Below are 21,253 nucleotides of genomic sequence, written 5' to 3'. Positions count from 1 at the left end.
TGAAAGATACTACAACAATAAAAAACTGAAAACGTATGCTCTTCCTTTCTCTTTTCCACCAGATCTACTGTGTTATATTCTCCTACATTCAATGAACATTTCCACAAACTTCAGAATGTTTCCATTCAAATGATAACAAGAAAATGCATATCCTTGCCTCTGGGGCTGAGCTACAGGCAGTTAGATTAGGGTATGTCTTCAGGTGGAAATTGAGAACAAGGGATGCAGCCATAAGAGGTTAAGTGACTTGCCTAGTTGAATAAAGGTGTAAAAAATAAAATAAAATAAATAAAATTAGTGTACAAAAGTACCGATTTCCAATTGTTATGAAAACTTGAAATCGGCCCTAATTAATCAGCCATTCCGATTAATCGGTCAAGCTCCAGTAAGGAATCAATATTCTAAGAATGCCTCAATTCACAGGTAAACTTGTGTGGTCAACACTCCACTGACAATAAAAACCATGTTTGAAAACATCTAAGTAATGTCAATAACTGTTATAAAAAAAGCAGTGTTTGTGATTGTTACGGATACAGGTATCCTGTGGGTGTGTGTGTATGTGTCCTGTGTCCTTTTCTCTCCTTCTCCCCTCAGGTGAAAATCATCACTCCCCAATCAGTCAATCAGTCATCAATCAATCATCAATCAGAAGACACCTCCTCCTGTTTTCTACCCAATCACAGTTCCTTTCCCTTGGTTTAAAAACCCAGTTGGTTTGCTCTAGAGCTCAATCTCTCTATAAATGCCATATGTCTGTAGATCACTCTGTTTCACCCTCTCCTACTATGTCTCTATCGCTCTTTATGTATTGAGCTCTCTGTTTGAGCACCTCCATATTTTTAACAAAGTTTACCTATGAGTATTGTTTTTGGTTATGGCGTTTGTGTTTGTTTGCTGGTGGGAAAGGGGGAACCAAGACAAGTCACCCATGGGCATACAGTACCCATAGGTAAACTTTGTTAAAAACACTAGTTAAAACTGGGCGGACCACCCACTGTATTTTTGGTTAGTTATCTGTTGTTGAAATAGGCTAGTCTAGGTTAGGGGTGTTTTGGATGCTTATTGTTTCTTTCCTTGGGTCCAGCTCAGCCCCTTTTCCTGCTTCCCCACCCCCCACATTACCGTGTGTTTTCTAATAAACCATGTGTTTGACTGTAATTTAGTTGTCTGTGGTTATTTCGTTCTCACTTGTACTTTTTAACTATTATAATTTGCATGAGTTATGTTAGGGGTCTCGTTACCATCTCCCCTAGACTGTCGGGCCAAAAGGGATTCGTAACGGTGATGCAAGTTCTCACAGCCGTCAAACAGTGAGGTGTAGGTGAATTTACAATATCTTGATTTACAATCAACTAAGACTAGCAGGCTAGTTGACATCTGATTATAAATGTAAGAATAATGAAAGCAGCAAGCAGATTAACTGTAGGCCTACAATAGCATATCAAAGATAAATCTAGAGAGATGTAAGCATGAGTCAACAGGCTAACAGAACCCAGCAAATAACCGTTGAATTTCTTCAACATCTTAATTCTTACAATAGTAATGTACACTGATATTGCATTTAGTCAATGCCTTTCTGAAGTCCAACAAAGCCATGAACAAAGGAATGGCAAATGCTTCAGGGGTACACTTCTATGGACTGATGGAAACAATGGGTGGCGCACACGTGCTATTTAGCAGCATGTAGTATTTAGCAGCTCTACCATACTGTGCCAAACAAAGAATACAGCAATAGGGATTTTGAAGAATCCCTGCCCGGGGGCAAGTCCAATATCACGGCATTCCCTTTCCCAGATTCCCACATCCAAGTACCAATCACAGTAGCATGATTCCTTTGCTGTCGCCACCCCCACAACAATCCAAATTGGCTTTGAATATAGAGTACATTAAATGTTGACGCCCTGGGCCTGTACTCAAAGTCTCTCGGTTTAGGAAAATGATCTAGGATCAGGTCTCCTGTCTATTTGAAAAGCTAAACTGATCCTAGATCAGCACTAGCTTTATGAATGCAGGGCCCTGACGACCTCTCGTCTGTCACCTGACTGCTGTGGTTATTGGATGAATAATCGGTAAAGGCCAGGGCTCTACAGTGCGACCATTTTACTTGCATATGCGCCAAAATATTTTGCTGTGGGACCTGGAATTTTTATTTAGAAGCACCAGCGCACGTGGAAAAGTGAAAATAAATTGTTGCAATGATTACTTCCCTATGCCATGGAGAATACAGTGACCACAGATTGACACTCATCCTTGCATCACTACTAGAAAGAAAACAACGTGTCCTCTTTTTTTCAAATGGGCACCAACAATTCTTTAGCCCTAGTCATAAGGGATAAGTCTTACTGGGGGTGGTCGGGTAATGTAATTACGTGCACAAAACACCACGTCATTTTAGTCCCATCCGAATCTGCCATGTCATTAATTTTTACATGTCAGGAGCGTAATAATTTGAACCAGAATAGCACAGTTTTTGGGCAAACTCCGAGGTCCTCTGATAATGCTAGTCCCGTGTGAATAAACAGAGACATTTCTGAGATTCACAGGTGTTGCTCACAGTTTGATTAATTGAACAAAATGCTATGCATAGCTTATATATGAAGGGCCTACATGTATCAACTTTCACAGTGAATGCTATTATTTACAGTACCAGTCAAAAGTTGACACCTACTCATTCCAGGATATCAACTATGAAATAACACGTATGGAATCACGCAGTAACCAACAAAGTGTTAAACAAAACAGAATATTTGAGGTTCTTCAAAGTAGCCACCCTATTGCCTTTATAAACAGCTTCGCACACTCATTCTCACAACCTGGAATGCATTTATATGAACAGGTCTGCCATGTTATTAAAAGTTCATTTGTGGAAATGCATTTCAGCCAAATAATGTGTTTCAGCCAAATCAGTTGTGTTCTGACAAGGTAGGGGTGGTATACAGAAGATAGCCCTATTTGGTAAAAGACCAAGTCCATATTAAAAGCAAAAACAGCTTAAACCTGTCTTGGACACACGTTCCGCTAGCGGAACCCCACCCCACAACATCCCACTGAAAAGGCAGATTAGGATAGAAACCACAAAAGTTTCCAAAACTGTCAAAATATTGTCTGAGTATAACAGAACTGATATTGCATGCGAAACCCTGAGAAAACTCAAACCAGGAAGTGCCTTCTATTTTGAAAAGTCCATGTTCCATAGCCTCCCATTGCTCCATTTAAAGGGATATCAACCAGATTCCTTTTCCTATCGCTTCCTCAAGGTGTCAGTCTTCAGACGTAGTTTCAGGCTTTTATTTTTGAAGAATGAGCATGAACGACCACATTGCGTAAGTGGATAGGTGGGGGCTCCTGGAGTGAATTGTGCGCAAAAGAGAAAGGTGGCCATTGTTACTCCCGGCCCTAGTGAAAAGCCAACTGTCCCGGTTGATATATTATCAAATAGATATTTGAAAAACACCCTGAGGATTGATTATAAAAAACATCTGACATGTTTCTGTGGAAATTATGGATATAATTTGGAATTTGTCTGCGTTGTCGTGACCGCTCTTTTCGGTGGATTCCTGGGCATAACGCACCAAACTAACAGAGGTATTTTGATATAAAAAAATCTCTTTATGGAACAAAAGGAACATTTGTTGTCTAAAGGAGTCTCGTGAGTGAAAACATCCGAAGATCAAAGGTAAACGATTAATTTGATAGCTTTTCTGATTTGTGACCAAGTTACCTGATGCCAAGTGTACTTATTGTTTTGTCGAGCGATCAATAAACTTAAACGCTTGTATTGCTTTCGCAATCTGACACGACAGGTGGATTAACAAAAGGCTAAGCTGTGTTTCGCAATATTGCACTTGTGATTTCATGAATATTAATATTTTCTAGTAATATTATTTGACTGTGGCGCTATGCTATTCAGCGTTGCTGATGACAATTATCCCAGATCCGGTTTGGGTGGTTCAGAGAGGTTAAGGAGAAGTGCATCTTTAATTCTGTAAATAACGCTTCTATCTTTTATCAAAGTTTATTATGAGTATTTCTGTAAATTCATGTGGCTCTCTGCAAAATCACAGGATGTTTTGGAAGCAAAACATCACTGAATGTAACGCGCCAATGTAAACAGATTTTTGGATATAAATATGAACTTTATCGAACAAAACATACATGTATTGTGTAACATGTCATAGGAGTGTCATCTGATGAAGATCAAAGGTTTGTGACTCATTTTATCTATGTTTCTGTTTGTGACTCCTCTTTGGCTGGAAAAATGGCTGTGTGTGTTTGACTTGGCTCTGACTTAACATAATCATATGTTGTGCTTTCGCTGTAAAGCCCTTTTGAAATCGGACACGATGGGTAGATTAACAAGAAGTGTCTTTCATTTGGTGTATTGCACGTGAATGTGTGAAAGTTACATATTTCTAAAATATATTTTTGAACCCCTAGCCACAAGTTAAATAAGCAAAGAAACACCAGCCCATTATTTTAAGACTTTAAGGTCAGTAAAAACGAAACAAAGAACTTTGAAAGTTTCTTCAAGTGCAGTCACAAAAACCATCAAGTGCTATGATGAAACTGGCTCACGAGGACCACCACAGGAAAGGAAGACAGAGTTACCTCTGCTGCAGAGGACAAGTTCATTAGTTACAAGCCTAAAATTGCAGTCCAAATAAATGCTAGAGTTCAAGTAACACATATCAACTGTTCAGAGGAAACTGCATGAAATCAGGCCTTCATGGTTGAATTGCTGCAAAGAAACCACTACTAAAGGACACCAATGAGAAGAAGAAACTTGCTTGGGCCAAGAAACTGACATTAGACCGGTGGAAATTTGTCCTTTGGTCTGATGAGATTTTTGGTTCAAACCGCTGTGTCTTTGTGAGACGCAGAGTAGGTGAACAGATCTACGCATGTGTGGTTCCACCGTGATGCATGGAGGCGGCACACTTAACCAGCATGGCTACCATAGCATTCTGCAGCGATACACGATCCCATCTGATTTGTGCTAACTGGGACTATCATTTGTTTTTCAACATGACAATGATTCAACACACCTCCAGGCAGTGTCAGGGCTATTTTAGTGCAGGCCCCACAATCACCCAACCTCAACCCAATTGAGATGGTTTGGGATGAGTTGGACTGCATAAAGGAAAAGCAGCCAACAAGTGCTCAGTATATGTGGGAACTCCTTCAAGACTGTTGGAAAAGCATTCCAGTTGAAGTTGGTTGAGAGAATGCCAAAAGCACGCAAAGCTGTCATCAAGGCAAAGGGTGGCTACACTGAAGAAGCTCTTTTTTTTGTATAACACTTTTTTGGTTACTCCAGTAGAAGTCGGAAGTTTACATACGCTTTTCAATCACTCAAAATTTCTTGTTAACCTCTCTGGGATATGTGGGACGCTAGCGTGGCCAAAAGCCAGGGAAAATGCAGAGCGCCAAATTCAAATAAATTACTATAAAAATCTAACTTTCATTAAATCACACATGCAAGATAGCAAATTAAAGCTACACTTGTGAATCCAGCCAACATATTAGATTTCAAAAAGGCTTTTCGGCGAAAGCAAACAATGCTATTATCTGAGGATAGCACCTCCGTAAACAGAGAAACCATTTCAACCCTGCAGGTGCAACACAAAACGCAGAAATAAAAAATATAATTCATGCCTTAACTTTGATGAGCTGCTTTTGTTGTTACTCCAATATGTCCCATAAACATCACAAATGGTCCTTTTGGTCGATATATATCAAAATGTCCATTTATTTGGCGCGTTTGATCCAGAAAAACACCGGTTCCAACTTGCGCAACGTGATTACAAAATATCTCAAAAGTTAGCTGTAAACTTTGCCAAAACATTTCAAACTACTTTTGTAGTAGAACCTTAGGTATTTTTAACCGTAAATAATCGATAAAATTGAAGACGGGATGATCTGTATTCAATACAGGAAGAAAACAAACTGAGGCACGCTTTCTGGTCAAGTGCCTCTAACAGTACACTTCAGGTGACCCTCGTTCAAGAAGGCCGTACTTCATTACACAAAGGATAAAAACCAACAAATTTCCAAAGACTGTTGACATCCAGTGGAAGCGATAGGAACTGCAAGAAGGTCCCTTAGAAATCTGGATTCCCAATGAGCACCCATTGAAAAGAGTTACCTCAAAAAAAAATCTGAATGGTTTGTCCTCGGGTTTTCGCCTGCTAAATAAGTTCTGTTATACTCACAGACATGATTCAAACAGTTTTAGAAAGTTCAGAGTGGTTTCTATCCAAATCTAATAATAATATGCATATCTAATCTTCTGGGGATGAGTAGCAGGGGGTTGAATTTGGGCATGCATTTCATCCGGACGAGAAAATACTGCGGTCAACAAGAAGTTAATAATCTATCATTTTGGCAAGTCGGTTAGGACATTACTTTGTGCATGACAAGTAATTTTTCCAACAATTGTTTACAGAGAGATTATTTCACTTATAATTCCTTGTCACAATTCCAGTGGGTCAGAAGTTTACATAGTCGTGGCCAAACATTTTGATAATGACACAAATATTAAATTTCCACAGTATGCTGCTTCAGTGTCTTTAGATATTTTTGTCATATGTTACTATGGAATACTGAAGTATAATTACAAGCATTTCGCAAGTGTCAAAGGCTTTAATTGACAATTCCATGTTGATGCATAGAGTCAATATTTGCAGTGTTGACCCTTCTTTTCAAGACCTCTGCAATCCACCCTGGCATGCTGTCAATTAACTTCTGGGCCACATCCTGACTGATGGCAGCCCATTCTTGCATAATCAATGCTTGGAGTTTGTCAGAATTTGTGGGTTTTTGTTTGTCCACCCGCCTCTTGAGGATTGACCACAAGTTCTCAATGGGATTAAGGTCTGAGGAGTTTCCTGGCCATGGACCAAAATATCAATATTTTGTTCCCCGAGCCACTTAGTTATCACAATTGCCTTATGGCAAGGTGCTCCATCATGCTGGAAAAGGCATTGTGCGTCACCAAACTGTTCCTGGTTGGTTGGGAGAAGTTACTCTCGGAGGATGTGTTGGTACCATTATTCATGGCTGTGTTCTTAGAAGAAACCCTGCGTCCGCCCTGGACGACAAGCGAGCTGCCACCAACTCCCTACCACCCCCAGCAGCATCACACCCCTTACGGACAAACTTTGTCCGCGAAGGGGCTAAACCACCGAAGCGCGGCTCGACACCATTAGAGCGAGACCAGCTGCGCTTGGCCCGCGACTGGAAAATGCTAGCTGACATTGGCCGGCAACTTGTGTTTCCTCCGGAGATCGCAACCACCACCCTAAGACCTGACATGGTGCTCTGGTCCCGTTCGCTCAAGAAGGTCTTCATCATTGAGCTCACAGTACCCTGGGAGGACTCAGTAGATGAGGCTTATGAGCGAAAGCATCTGCGCTATGCCGATCTAGCTGCCGAAGCACGGCATCATGGCTGGAACACAGAAGTCCGACCAGTGGAGGTGGGCTGCAGAGGTTTTGTGGCAACATCTAGAACCAGACTGCTTAGAGACCTTGGAATTAAGGGCCAGAGCCAGCGTTCGGCAATCAAAGCTGTATCGGAGGCGGCAGAAGGCAGTAGTCAGTGGCTCTGGATGAAGAGGTAAGACCCCAGCTGGGCCCCGAAGTGAGAGGGCCAGGAGGTATGCGGGCAACAATGCTTGACTCAGGGAGGAGGATGCCCCTGCCATGCATAGTCCCATGGGATGTTGGCTATCATCAACAAGGCAACTCCTATGACTAATTGGGAATGGGACGCAAGCGTAGGATTGATCACCCTGTCGCTGGCCGCCTTTGGGGAGGGTGTATAGTGTGAAAGGCCGAAACACCCTAGGAACCAAAAGGTATACTACTGACGATGCGCTCCCCAAATTTCACCAGGCTCACTGTTCATTAACTCTTGGAAGTGCTTGCACAAAGGATAGTAACATCTCATCCTGTGTTCTTGGAATCTTAGCAAAATTGTGAGCCCACTCCCTTGGCTGAGAAGCAACCCCACACATGAATGGTCTCAGGATGCTTTACTGTTGGCATGGCACAGGACTGATGACAAGGTGAGCGCTTCCTTCTCCGGACAAGCTTTTTTCCGGAAGCCCCAAACAATCGGAAAATGGGATTCAGAGAAAATGACTTTACCCCAGTCCTCAGTAGTCAGATCCCTGTACCTTCTGCAGAATATCAGTCTGTCCCTGATGTTTTTCTTGGAGAGAAGTGACTTCTTTGCTGCCCTTCTTGACACCAGGCCATCCTCCAAAAGTATTTGCCTCACTGTGCACGCAGATGCACTCACACCTGCCTGCTGCCATTCCTGAGCAAGCTCTGTACTGGTGGTGCCCCGATCCCGCAGCTGAATCAACTTTAGGAGATGGTCTTGGAGCTTGCTGGACTTTCTTGGGCCCCCTAAACCTTCTAAACAACATTTGAACACCTCTCCTTGAAGTTCTTGATGATCCGATAAATGGTAAATGTAGGTGCAATCTTAATGGCAGCAATATCCTTGCCTGTGAAGCCCTTTTTGTGCAAAGCAACGACGGCACGTGTTCACTTGCAGGTAACCACGGTTGAGAGGAAGAACAATGATTCCAAGCACCACCCTCATTTTGGAGTTTCCAGTCTGTTATTCGAACTCAATCAGCATGACAGAGTGATCTCCAGCCTTGTCCTAGTCAACACTCACACCTGTGTTAATGAGAGAATCACTGACATGATGTAAGCTGGTCCTTTTGTGGTAGAGCTGAAATGCAGTGGAAAGGTTTTTTGGGGATTCAGTTCATTTGCATGGCAAAGAGTGACTTATGAAGAGTGATCAGATTAATTGCATTCTGGAGTATATGCAAATGGCCATCATACAAACTGAGGCAGCAGACTGAAAATGAATGTGTCATTCTCAACTTTTGGCCACGACTGTACACTAAGTTGACTGTGCCTTTAAACAGGTTAGAAAATTCCAGAAAATTGTGTCATGGCTTTAGAAGCTTCTTATAGGCCAATTGACATCATTTGAGTCAATTGGAGGTTTAACTGTGGATGTATTTCACAGCCTACCTTCAAACTCAGTGCCTCTTCGCTTGACATTATGGGAAAATCACAAGAAATCAGACAAGACCTCAGAAAAAAAATTGTAGACCTCCAGAAGTCTGGTTCATCCTTGGTACCTTCATGCATTTGGAAATTGCTCCCATGTTCATCTGTACAAACAATAGTACGCAAGTATAAACACCACGGGACCGTGCAGCCGTCATACCGCTCAGGAAGGAGACGCGTTCTGTCTCCTAGAGATGAACGTACTGTGGTGAGAAAAGTGCAAATCAATCCGAGAACAGCAAAGGACCTTGAGAAGATGCTGGAGGAAACAGGTACAAAAGTATCTACATGCACAGTAAAAACGAGACCAATATGGACATAACATGAAAGGCCGCTCAGCAAGGAAGAAGCCATGCCTTCAAACCTGACCCAGTTACACCAGCTCTGTCAGGAGGAATGGGCCAAAATTCACCCTATTTATTATGGGAACATTGTGGAAGGCTACCCGAAATGTTTGACCCAAGTTAAACAATTTAAAGGCAATGCTACCAAATACTAATTGAGTGTATGTGAACTTCTGACCCACTGGGAATGTGATGAAAGAAACAAAAGCCGAAATAAATCACTACTATTAATCTGACATTTCACAATCTTAAAAATAAAGTGGTGATCCTAACTGACCTAAAACCGGGAACTTTTACTAGGATTAAATGTCTGGAATTGTGAAAAACTGGATTTAAATACATTTGGCTACGGTGTATGTAAACTTTTACTTCAACTGTGCATGATTCCATAGTTTTGATGCAGTCACTACTATTGTACAATGTAGAAAATAGTTTTAAAAAAGAAGGTGTCCAAACTTTTGACTGGTACTGTAAATGTTTTGTGCGTATTAATTTAACATTGCTAAATGACCAGTAAAAAAATAGTGATCATTTAATGTAACTCTTGCTGTTAATAGATGGCAAAGAACAATAAAACTTACCTAAACTTTTGGAAATGATACGTTCACTTTCGCATCCATAGTCTTAAAATGCATCTCAAGGCTAGGAGGCATTTAGGATATAGTGCAGTTCGCTAAATTATCTTAAGGATTATGATGACACTTCCTCAATTCGAATATTATGGTGAATCTATACCAAAAATGGTTTGGTATGGTTTACAAACTTGGGAACAAAAGCTCGCGTTAACGGTGTATCCCTGGACTTGTTGAAATATCTTCACGCATAGAAAAAATATAAGTAAATTTAATGAAACAAAGAAAGAATTACAGGGGGGAATTTGGCGAAGAAAAAAGAATCCCATCTGAATTGCCCTCTGGATTAACAACCATTCAGGGTTAATAATTACATAATCAATTTTCTCTAGTAATACTAGTCCCGTGCGAATAGGTCTTCTGTGCTCTTACATTCTTCAACTTAGGCCCACATATTCTCCTTGTAAGTAAGGCCAGCGTAGAGCCCTGCTAGTCAATAATGTAAAACATGAAACATGTCCCTGATAACTACCGAAGGGACCTGACAAAAGCAGGTAATGAAGTCAAAATAAGGATTAAAAGTATAACTGGTTATAATACGTGGAGTTTAAATCAAATTACTGGTTTCCACGATACATTTCTGGACACCCTAGTCTGACTGGATGCCTTCAACTCCTGTGGTCACATTATTTAATGTCTTCATCATGGCGCCAACAGAAATGGTCGCTTCATGTTCTAAAGAAACTAAGCAGCATTTTGTTATCTTGATGTATTATTACTAAAGGTCGACCGATTAATCAGGGCCGATTTCAAGTTTTCATAATCGGAACTCGGTAATTTTGGACACCGATTTGGCTTTTTTTTTTTTTTTTTTTACACCTTTATTTAACTAGGCATGTCAGTCAACCTCTTGGAACACTAGGGGCAGTATTTCATTTTTGGATGAACAACAAGATATTTTGTCACGAAAAGATGCTCGACTATGCATATAATTGACAGCTTTGGAAAGAAAACACTGACGTTTCCAAAACTGCAAAGATATTATCTGTGAGTGCCACGGAACTCATACTACAGGCGAAACCAAGAGGAAACAAACAGGAAATGAGCAGAATTTTTGAAGCTCTGTTTTTCTATCGTCTCCTTATATGGCTGTGAATGTGCCGTGAACGAGCTTATGCTCTCTGCCGTTCGTCCAAGATGTCTGCAGCATTGTGACGTATTTGTAGGCATATCATTGGAAGATTGACCATAAGAGACTACATTTACCAGGCGTCCGCCCGGTGTCCTGTGTCGAAATTATTGCGTAATCTCTAGGTCCATGTGCGTTCCATTTCTTCAGAAGAGAAAGTCACCTGCCACGAAGGACTTATCATCGATAGATATGTGAAAAACACCTTGAGGATTGATTCTAAACATCGTTTGCCATGTTTCTTTCGATATTATGGAGTTAATTTGGAAAAAAGTTTGCGTTTTAATGACTTAATATTATTTTTATTTTTTTTCTTACCCAAACTTGATGAAAAAAACGGAGCGATTTGTCAACACAAATAATATTTTTGTAAAAACGGAACATTTGCTATCTGAGAGTCTCCTCATTGAAAACATCTGAAGTTCTTCAAAGTTCTTCAAAGGTAAATGATTTTTATTTGAATGTTTGTGGTTTTTGTGAAAATGTTGCTTGCTGAATGTCAGGCATAATACTATGCTAGGCTATCAATAGTGTTACACAAATGCTTGTTTTGCAATGGTTGAGAAGCATATTTGTGAAAATCTGAGATGAGTGTTAACAAAAGGCTAAGCTTGAGAGCAAATAGATTTATTTCATTTCATTTGCGATTTTCATGAATAGTTAACGTTGCGTTATGCTAATGAGCTTGAGGCTGTATTCACGATCCCGGATCCGGGATGGCTAGAATGAAGAGGTTTTAAGAACACTTTCTTATTTTCAATGACAGGCTAGGAACGGTGGGTTAACTGCCTGATTCAGGGGCAGAAAGACAGATTTTTACCTTGTCATCTCCAGGATTCAATCTTGCAACCTTATGGTTAACTCGTCCAGCGCTCTAACCACCTGCCTCTCATTGCACTCCACGAGGAGTCTGCCTGTTACGCAAATGCAGTAGAAGCCAAGGTAAGTTGCTAGCTAGCATTAAACTTATCTTATAAAAAAATCAATCAACCATAATCACTAGTTAACTACACATGGTTGATGATATTACTAGTTCATCTAGCCTGTCCTGCGTTGCATATAATCGATGCAAAGCAGGGGGATTATTTAACAAAAGCGCATTTGCGAAAAAAGCACAATCTTTGCACGACTGTACCTAACCATAAACACCAATGCCTTTCTTAAAATCAATACACAGAAGTGTATATATTTTTAAACCTGCATATTTAGCTAAAAGAAATCCAGGTTAGCAGGCAATATTAACCAGATGAAATTGTGTCACTTCTTGCGTTCATTGCACGCAGATTCAGGGTATATGCAACAGTTTGGGCCACCTAATTTGCCAGAATTTCACATCATTATGACATAACATTGAAGGTTGTGCAATGTAACAGGAATATTTAGACTAATAGATGCCACCTGTTAGATAAAATACGGAACGGTTCTGCATTTCACTGAAAGAATAAACGTCTGGTTTTCGAGATAAGATTCCGGATTCGACCATATTAATGACCAAAGGCTAGTATTTGTGTGTTATTATGTTAAAATTAAGTCTATGATTTGATAGAGCAGTCTGACTGAGCGATGGTAGGCAGCAGCAGGTGCGTAAGACTTCATTCCAACAGCACTTTCGTGCTTTTTGCCAGCAGCTCTTCACAAGCACAGCGCTGTTTATGACTTCAAGCCTATCAACTCCCGAGATTAGGCTGGTGTAACCGATGTGAATTAGCTAGCTAGTTAGCGGGGTGCGCGCTAATAGCGTTTCAAACACCACTCGCCCTGAGACTTGGAGCGGTTGTTCCCCTTGCTCTGCAAGGGCCGCGGCATTTGTGGCGCGATGGGTAACGCTGCTTCGAGTGTGGCTGTTGTCGATGTGTTCCTGGTTTGAGCCCAGGTAGGGGCGAGGAGAGGGACGGAAGCTATACTGTTACACTGGCGATACTAAAGTGCTTATAAGAACATCCAATAGTCAAAGGTTAATGAAATACAAGTGGTATAGAGAGAAATAGTCCTATAAATACTATATTAACTACAACCTAAAACCTCTTACCTTGGAATATTGAAGTCTCATGATAAAAGGAACCACCAACCTTCATATGTTGTCATGTTCAGAGCAAGGAACTCAAACATGAGCTTTTTTTACATGGCAAATATTGCACTTTTACTTTCTCCAACACTGTTTTTGCATTATTTAAACATGTTTCATTATTTATTTGAGGCTAAATCGATTTTTATTGATGTATTATATTAAGTTAAAATAAGTGTTCATTCAGCATCGTTGTAGTCGTCCTTATTACAAATAAAACATTAAAACAAAATCGGCATCGGCTTTTTTTGGTCCTCCAATAAATCGGTATCGGCGTTGAAAAATCATAGTCGGTCGACCTCTAATCCCGAGGCTTTATTTATTGTAGCTGGTGACTTTAACGAAGCTAATCTGAAAACAAGGCTCCCTAAATGTTATCAGCATATAGAATGCGTGACCCGGGCTGGCAGCATTCTGGATCATTGCTACTCTAACTTCCGAGACACACACTAAGCCCTCCCTCACCCTCCTTTTGGCAAATCTGACCACGACTCCAGTTTGTTGCTCCCAGCCTATAGACAGAAACTAAAACAGGAAACGCCCGTGCTCAGGTCTGTTCAGTGCTGGTCCGACCAATCTTATTCCACGCTCCATGATTGCTTTGATCACGTGGACTGGGTTATGTTCCGGGTAGCCTCAGACAACAATATTGACGTATACGCCGATTCGGTGGGCGAGTTTATTAGCAAGTGCATCGGTGGTGATGTCCTCACGGTGACTATTAAAACCTTCCCCAACCAGAAACTGTGGATTGATGGCAGCATACGCGCAAAACAGAAAGCACGAACCACTGCTTTTAATCATGGCAAGGCGACTGGAAACATAACCGAATACCAACAGTGTAGCTATTCCCTCTACAAGGCAATCAAACAAGCTAAGCGTCAGTATAGAGACAAAATAGAGTCACAATTCAAGATGTACAGTGGGGAGAACAAGTATTTAATAACCTGCTAAATTGGCAGTGTTTCCTTCTTACAAAGCATGTAGAGGTCTGCAATTTGTATCATAGGGACACTTCAACTGTGAGAGACGGAATCTAAAAGATAACCTGGAAAATCACATTGTATGATTGTTTTATTAATTTGCATTTTATTGCATGACATATGTATTTGATCACCTACCAACCAGTAAGAATTCCAGCTCTCACAGACCTGTTCGTTTTTCTTTAAGCTGCCCTCCTGTTCTCCACTCATTACCTGTATTAACTGCACTTGTTTGAACTCGTTACCTGTATAAAAAGACACCTGTCCACACACTCAATCAAACAGACTCCAACCTCTCCACAATGGCCAAGACCAGAGAGATGTGTAAGGACATCAGGGATAAATTTGTAGACCTGCACAAGGCTGGAATGGGCTACAGGACAATAGGCAAACAGCTTGTTGAGAAGGCAACAACTGTTGGCTCAATTATTCAAAAAATGGAAGAAGTTCAAGATGACCTCCAATCACCCTCGGTCTGGGGCTCCATGCAAGATCTCACCTCGTGGGGCGTCAATGATCATGAGGCAGGTGAGGGATCAGCCCAGAACTACACGGCAGGACCTGGTCAATGACCTGAAGAGAGCTGGGACCACAGTCTCAAAGAAAACCAGTAGTAACACACTACGCCGCCATGGATTAAAATCCTGCAGCGCACGCAAGTTTGCCAATGACCATCTGGATGATCCAGAGGAATGGGAGAAGATCATGTGGTCTTGAGATGAAAATAGAGCTTTTTGGTCTAAACTCCACTTGCTGTGTTTGGAGGAGGAAGAAGGATGAGTACAACCAAGAACACCATCCCAACCGTGAAGCATGGAGGTGGAAACATCATTCTTTGGGGCCATGTATCGCGATATCTTGGCCAACAACCTCCTTCCCTCAGTAAGAGCATTGAAGATGGGTCCTTGGCTGGGACTTCCAGCATGACAACGACCCAAAACACATAGCCAGGGCAACTAAGGAGTGGCTCCGTAAGAAGCATCTCAAGGTCCTGGAGTGGCCTAGCCAGTCTCCAGACTTGAACCCAATAGACAAACTTTGGAGGGAGCTGAAAGTCCGTATTGCCCAGCAACAGCCCCAAAACCTGAAGGATCTGGAGAAGGTCTGTATGGAGGAGTGGGCAAAAATCCCTGCTGCAGTGTGCGCAAACCTGGTCAAGAACTACAGGAAACATATGATCTCTGTAATTGCAAACAAAGGTTTCCTTACCAAATATTAAAATGCTTTTTTCTGCTTTTCTGATGTATCAAATACTTTTGTCATGCAATAAAATGCACATGAATTACTTATAAATCACACAGTGATTTTCTGGATTTTTGTTTTAAATTCAGTCTCTCACAAGTGTACCTATGATTAAAAATAATTACAGACCTCTACATGCTTTGTAAGTAGGAAAACCTGCAAAATCAGCAGTCTATCAAATACTTGTTCTCCCCACTGTTATTGGCAGGGTCTACAGTCAATCACGGATTACAAAAAGAAAACCATCCCCGTAGCGGACACTGACTTCTTGCTCCCAGACAAACTAAACAACTTCTTTGCTCGCTTTGAGGACAATACAGTGCCACTGCCCGCTACCAAAACCTGCACTCTCCTTCACCACAGCCATCGTGAGTAAAACATAAACGCGTTAACCCTCGCAAGGTTGCCGGGACAGTCAGCATCCCTAGCCACGTCCTCAGAGCATGCACAGACCAGCTGGCTGGTGTGTTTACGGACATATTCAATCAATCCCTATCACAGTCTGCTGTTCCCACATGCTTCAAGGAGGGTCACCATTGAGCAAAATGACTATCGCTCTGTAGCACTCACTTCCGTCATCATGAAGTGCTTTGAGAGATCATATCACCTCCACCATACCTGACACCCTAGACCCACTCCAATTTGCTTACCACCCTAATAGGTCCACAGACTACGCAATCACACTGCACTGCCCTAACCCACCGGGACAAGAGGAATACCTATGTAAGAATGCTGTTCATCGATTACAGCTCAGCATTTACCACAGTACCCTCCAAACTCCATGGGTCTCGACCCCGCCCTGTGCAACTGGGTCCTGGTCTTCCTGACGAGCCGCCCCCAGGTGGTGAAGGTAGGAAACATCACCACAACTCTGGGGCCCCACAAGGGTGCATGCTCAGCCCCCTCCTGTACACCCTGTTCACCCATGACTACATGGCCAAGCAGGCCTCCAACACAATCATCAAATTTGCAGCTGACACAACAGTAGTAGGCTTGAATACCAACGATGACGGGACAGCCTATAGGGACGAGGTGAGGGCCCTCGGAGTGTGGTGTCTGGAAAATAACCTCACACTCAACGTCAACAAAACAAAGGAGATGATCGTGGACTTCAGGAAACAGCAGAGGGAGCACCCCCCTATCCACATCGACAGGACAGCAGTGGAGAAGGTGGAAAGCTTCAAGTTCCTTGGCATACACATCACAGACAAACTGAAATGGTCCACCCACAGACAGTGTGGTGAAGGCGCAACATCAACAGCGTCTCTTCAACCTCAGGAGGCTGAAGAAATTTGTTTTGGCACAAAAAACCCTCAAACTTTTACAGATGCACAATCGAGAGCATCCTGTTGGGCTGTATCACTGCCTGGTACATCAACTGCGCCGCCCACAACTGCAAGGCTCTCCAGAGGGTAGTGAGGTCAGCACAACACATCAGCGGGGGCAAACAACCTGCCCTCCAGGACACAGACACCACCCGATGTCACAGGAAAGCCAAAAAGATCAAGGACAACCATCCAAGCCCCTGCCCGTTCACCCCGCCATCATCGCGCACCCACACACTGAATAAGCTGCCCTGCCATAACACCAGCATGTGTGTGTGTGTGTGGGGGGGTTCTTCTAAAATAATAGCTGGAACAGCCAGAACCACCTAGGCTACATTCAGATGGGCTTTTCAGAGCTAGTTATTCTGTAAATAATTACCAGCTTTGTACAGTATTTCCCTTCTAGGCAAGCAGGGCACTCCTGCAGAAATTATTTGAAGAGCTTTATCACTAATTGATAATGATGGGATTGAACATCTGGCACACACTGCAGTCTTCCAGGGGATATCAACTGGGCTGGCTGCAATGGCTATTATACAAGCTAAAGTATCCAGGGATAAAATGGAAGGCTGCTGCTACTATTCATTCACATATAGCATTCATTCTTAAACTTAACACATATCAAACTGAACATATCTTAGTGTTGTTGACTAGCCACATCCCAGCGAGAGTTGTGGGAGAAGTCAATCTTGGCTACTCTTCCTTCCATGCATATTTAAGCAGTCCAATTGAAACAGATTGCAGGAGGGAGGAATCATGATCGAGTGCAGTGACTGAATGTGCACTGCTGCTGCTGAGAAGCTATGTGAGTACAATAAAGCATGGTCTAGCCATCAATGCTGTCAGAGTCCCCTGATAAAAAAGCCATGATTAGCAGATCAAAGTATAAATCCTCTGAGGGAGTGCTGTGCTCAGCAGCAACACTGTGGTCTGTGCTACAAACAGGACTCTGGGAGTCTGAGAAGAGGTGCTGCTACAGGCCAGGGCAACACATCAGTGAGTGGTAGCTAAACCACTGACACAAGACAAACTTTTATAATGCCATTACATAATTAATCTCAAAGTGCTTTAAAATGCCCCAAAATTACATAGGATAAGGCTGCTTAACAAATCCAAGTTGACTGCACATAGGCCAACATTAAACTGATGAGAACATATAAAATTAAGGGGTTTCAGTACATTTTCAATTGATCCATGTAGGCTATGCAGTGCACTGTGCAAATCAGGGATCAAGACATCCATTTTTAGTTATGCATTACAGGATTTGGGAATCAAGCTGCTATATAGAACAATGGCATAAGCTAACAGAAGATACACATACAGTCACCATATTTCCCAGTCTTTCCAGGATGTCGGGGGGATTTTCAGGCAAAAATGCACGATTTTGCTAAGGCAATTCTGACATATGCATCAATTGACAAATTTGGGGAACGTTCTTGGGTGAGAGGTGGCTTGATTGACCCCTATTATGCAGTAAATGTGCAGCGATTGGTTGAAATAGCAGGCCTTTTTGTACTGCAGTGATGGGTCAGTTTTATGCAACAATATTGTGATGGTTTGACTTATGCGGAAATAGTGCAGTGATTTCCAAGTCCTCACATAATATGCAGGAAATTATTGATTCAAAAATGTGGGATTACAGTATCCTGGAAAGACTGATTTCCAATCAAAACCCATTGAATGAGCAGTGGCACCAAGCCGTCATGTGAAGGTGAACCCAATCTGGCTGTCCCAGATCCAGAGAAAGGAGGGGAGCTGCTGGCCTGGCAGGTCTTTACTAGCAGTGTGTGTGTGTGTTTAGACCAGTCCTCCTGTGCTGAAGGTCAGCCACTGTCCTACTGTGACCTCTGGGCTGAAGCTCAAATCAGGGTAACGTGGGCATCTGGTGCTGACTGTCAGTGAGGCACTCGGCATTCACAAAAATGACACACCCCATCTCATCCTCTCCATCTCCCTTACCCTGCCGCCCTTACCCTGCCATTATGAGAAACACAAATACAATGATTACTGATTAGCCATTTTGCACAATAGATACTTTTGAGGGCACATGTGTTTATATTCTCACGATAATAATGCGCTTTATTTTCTAAATGAGTCTGGAAAGTTGTCAAGCCTGCAACCACAAACAAGTAGCCTATTAACAGATCTTAGAACTTCAACATCTCTGATTGCTTACATAAATGACTGTACCTATTCAACCAAGAACCACATTAGCTACAACTGGAGGAGGAATTATAGCTACCGAGTTATTAATTGAAGCGCCACTCCTAAAACAATCCCATCATCATTTCCATTGCATCAGCTGCTGCAGCAATCCTTACAGGCGTATCCAAGCTCTGGTCTGTCCAGGATGAAATGGTACATTAAGGGGAGGTGGACTGTAAAGCAAAGGATCCTGGCTACAAACAAGACAGGGGTACCATCCACAAGGCGGGCGAGGAGGAGAATGACTTGTCAGTTTCAAAGCGATGCTGGCTGAAGGATCCATTCTGCAGTAGCAGAGGGGTGGTGTCTTTTCTAACCGAATAGAGGGTATCACTGCCTTTCAACACACATGTGATCAAACAGACTATAGTCGATCCTTAATCGATATCAATCACCAAATAAAAGGAAAAAGTATTTTAGAAAACATAGGTTTCAAGCTGAAGTTATTGGTCAATACAAATGGTAGTTTTCCTACAACTCTTTTTCACCAATGTGCTCCACCCTTATTTTTATAAACTGAATGCATAAATTCAGACTTAGGTGATTCGTGAAACAGAGCCAACTTGCAGTGAACGATTTCTGTATAAACGGTACCGGTCTAATGTAGAGCCTTGCTGATGACATTTCACAAAATGTTGATCAAAGTTGTCCAGTTGACTGGATGTAACGTTATGGATGGAGTAGGGTAGCCAGTGGCTACACAGGAAACATACAACTAGCTTGGTAGCTAGCGGAGCTAAAAAAGGTATCAAAATGTCAGACCACAGCTATTGTTTCACATGACATTCGGCCAATACTAGAAAAATAACATATTTAGACTTAGCTAGTTACTTACTAAATAGATGTCAAAATAAATTAAATACAACCGATTGCATACGCCCTTTCCCATTATTGAACAGTCTAAAATCGTAGGTAACGTTACCTAGCTTGTCACAAAGTGTTCAAGCAGATAGTTAGATATCGTTTTACACTCAACACCACACATTAGTTGGTAAGTATTTGTAGCGGGTGTTTAATAACGGTCTCAAATCATGACCTACATATGATCGCCAAGCGAACGCAGGGTAGACTAGAGCGCGCACGCTAGCTAGCCTAACAATTCGAATGCGAGGTGAAGTAATGAATTGAACTTCACCCATATACTCCGCAAAATATTAGTTAAAGTTAACTAGCTACATCGATAAGATACTGCAACATGTCAGTAAATAAACTAGTTTATTAGGTTAGCTACCTACACACATAATTGATGATTATTTCCACTGTCTGAACAACATTAGTTAGCTGCCTTGTGAGCTGTAAAGTTGATATAAAATTATCGAATCAATTTGATCATTTACTTGGAAAAATAGGTGCAAGTTAGATTAAAATGGGAACTTAAAGCAGGTTAATAAGTTACTTACATGCAAATCGACCAGTGCCACTAGTTGGTTAACACAGGCATTTACAACTCTGATGACCAAGCTACCTGCTGCTCCAAGCGGCCTGTCCGCCATTTTGAGACATAAAAAGGAGGCGCAAAAACTACAGCCACATCGTCATTTTCCCCACCTAGCATTTCTTCGATACTCAATATCTGATGCAAAATAATTTACACTTACCCTATAGTTTCTCCTGAAAAACTTTAACAAGTTCGGCCAGTTATGAAAGCCAAGAGGATGTTTTTTGTTCCAAAATAAGGGACTTCTGATCTCGAGTTTAAAGTATGCCGAATTGTCTCTCGACCAATCCTTGTTTTACTTACCGCAGTTGCCTTCGGAGTCGGTGACGCGCTTGCGTTCGCAAACTGACAGCGACGCGCGCGTACGCCTTCGATCACAGCCCTACTTAAATATACACTTGCAAACACCCACTGATAAACTACTATAATTTTACTTATTAGCTGTAAACACTCACTATTTTTGACAACACATCATTAGTCAGCCTCTGTCAATGGTGTCATTTACGTCTGTTTATAGTGGATATTCAGATTCCAGAATGTTATCAGAATTTGATCTCTCTTGATGACGTCCCATAGGTCTATGAATTACGTACTGTAACATTTGTGTGACAGGTCCCCTGTCGGCTAGCAGAGATAAGCAACCAGTCTTTACCATTGAAATACATAATGATAGGACTGCATCTAATTGCATGTCCAAGAATGGCACAGCGGTCTAAAGGCACTACATCTCAGTGTTAGATGTGTCACTACAGACCCAAGTTCGATTCCAGGCTGTATCACAACCGGCCGTGA

At 41.9% G+C, this 21,253-nt stretch overlaps 1 protein-coding gene across 3 annotated transcripts in view; it reads right to left on the bottom strand.

Moving 5' to 3' along the window:
* The window catches only part of LOC115141777 (lissencephaly-1 homolog A), a 91,070-nt gene extending 70,204 nt beyond the window's left edge, over positions 1-20,866 (bottom strand). The window contains exon 1 of one of the 3 annotated variants that reach the window (XM_029680965.2): positions 20,765-20,866. The gene's annotated coding sequence lies outside the window, so the exon portion shown is untranslated. Of the gene's footprint in view, positions 1-20,423; positions 20,521-20,621 lie in introns of those variants that run through there. The other 2 variants (XM_029680964.2, XM_029680967.2) reach the window with 2 other exon arrangements.
* Positions 20,867-21,253: the final 387 nt, after the last annotated feature.

The sequence above is a fragment of the Oncorhynchus nerka genome, linkage group LG14 (genome assembly GCF_034236695.1).
Source record: "Oncorhynchus nerka isolate Pitt River linkage group LG14, Oner_Uvic_2.0, whole genome shotgun sequence".
NCBI classification, from domain to species: domain Eukaryota; kingdom Metazoa; phylum Chordata; class Actinopteri; order Salmoniformes; family Salmonidae; genus Oncorhynchus; species Oncorhynchus nerka.
Note: the sequence above shows the minus strand (reverse complement) of the source record. Positions and strands in the feature narration are given on the sequence as shown.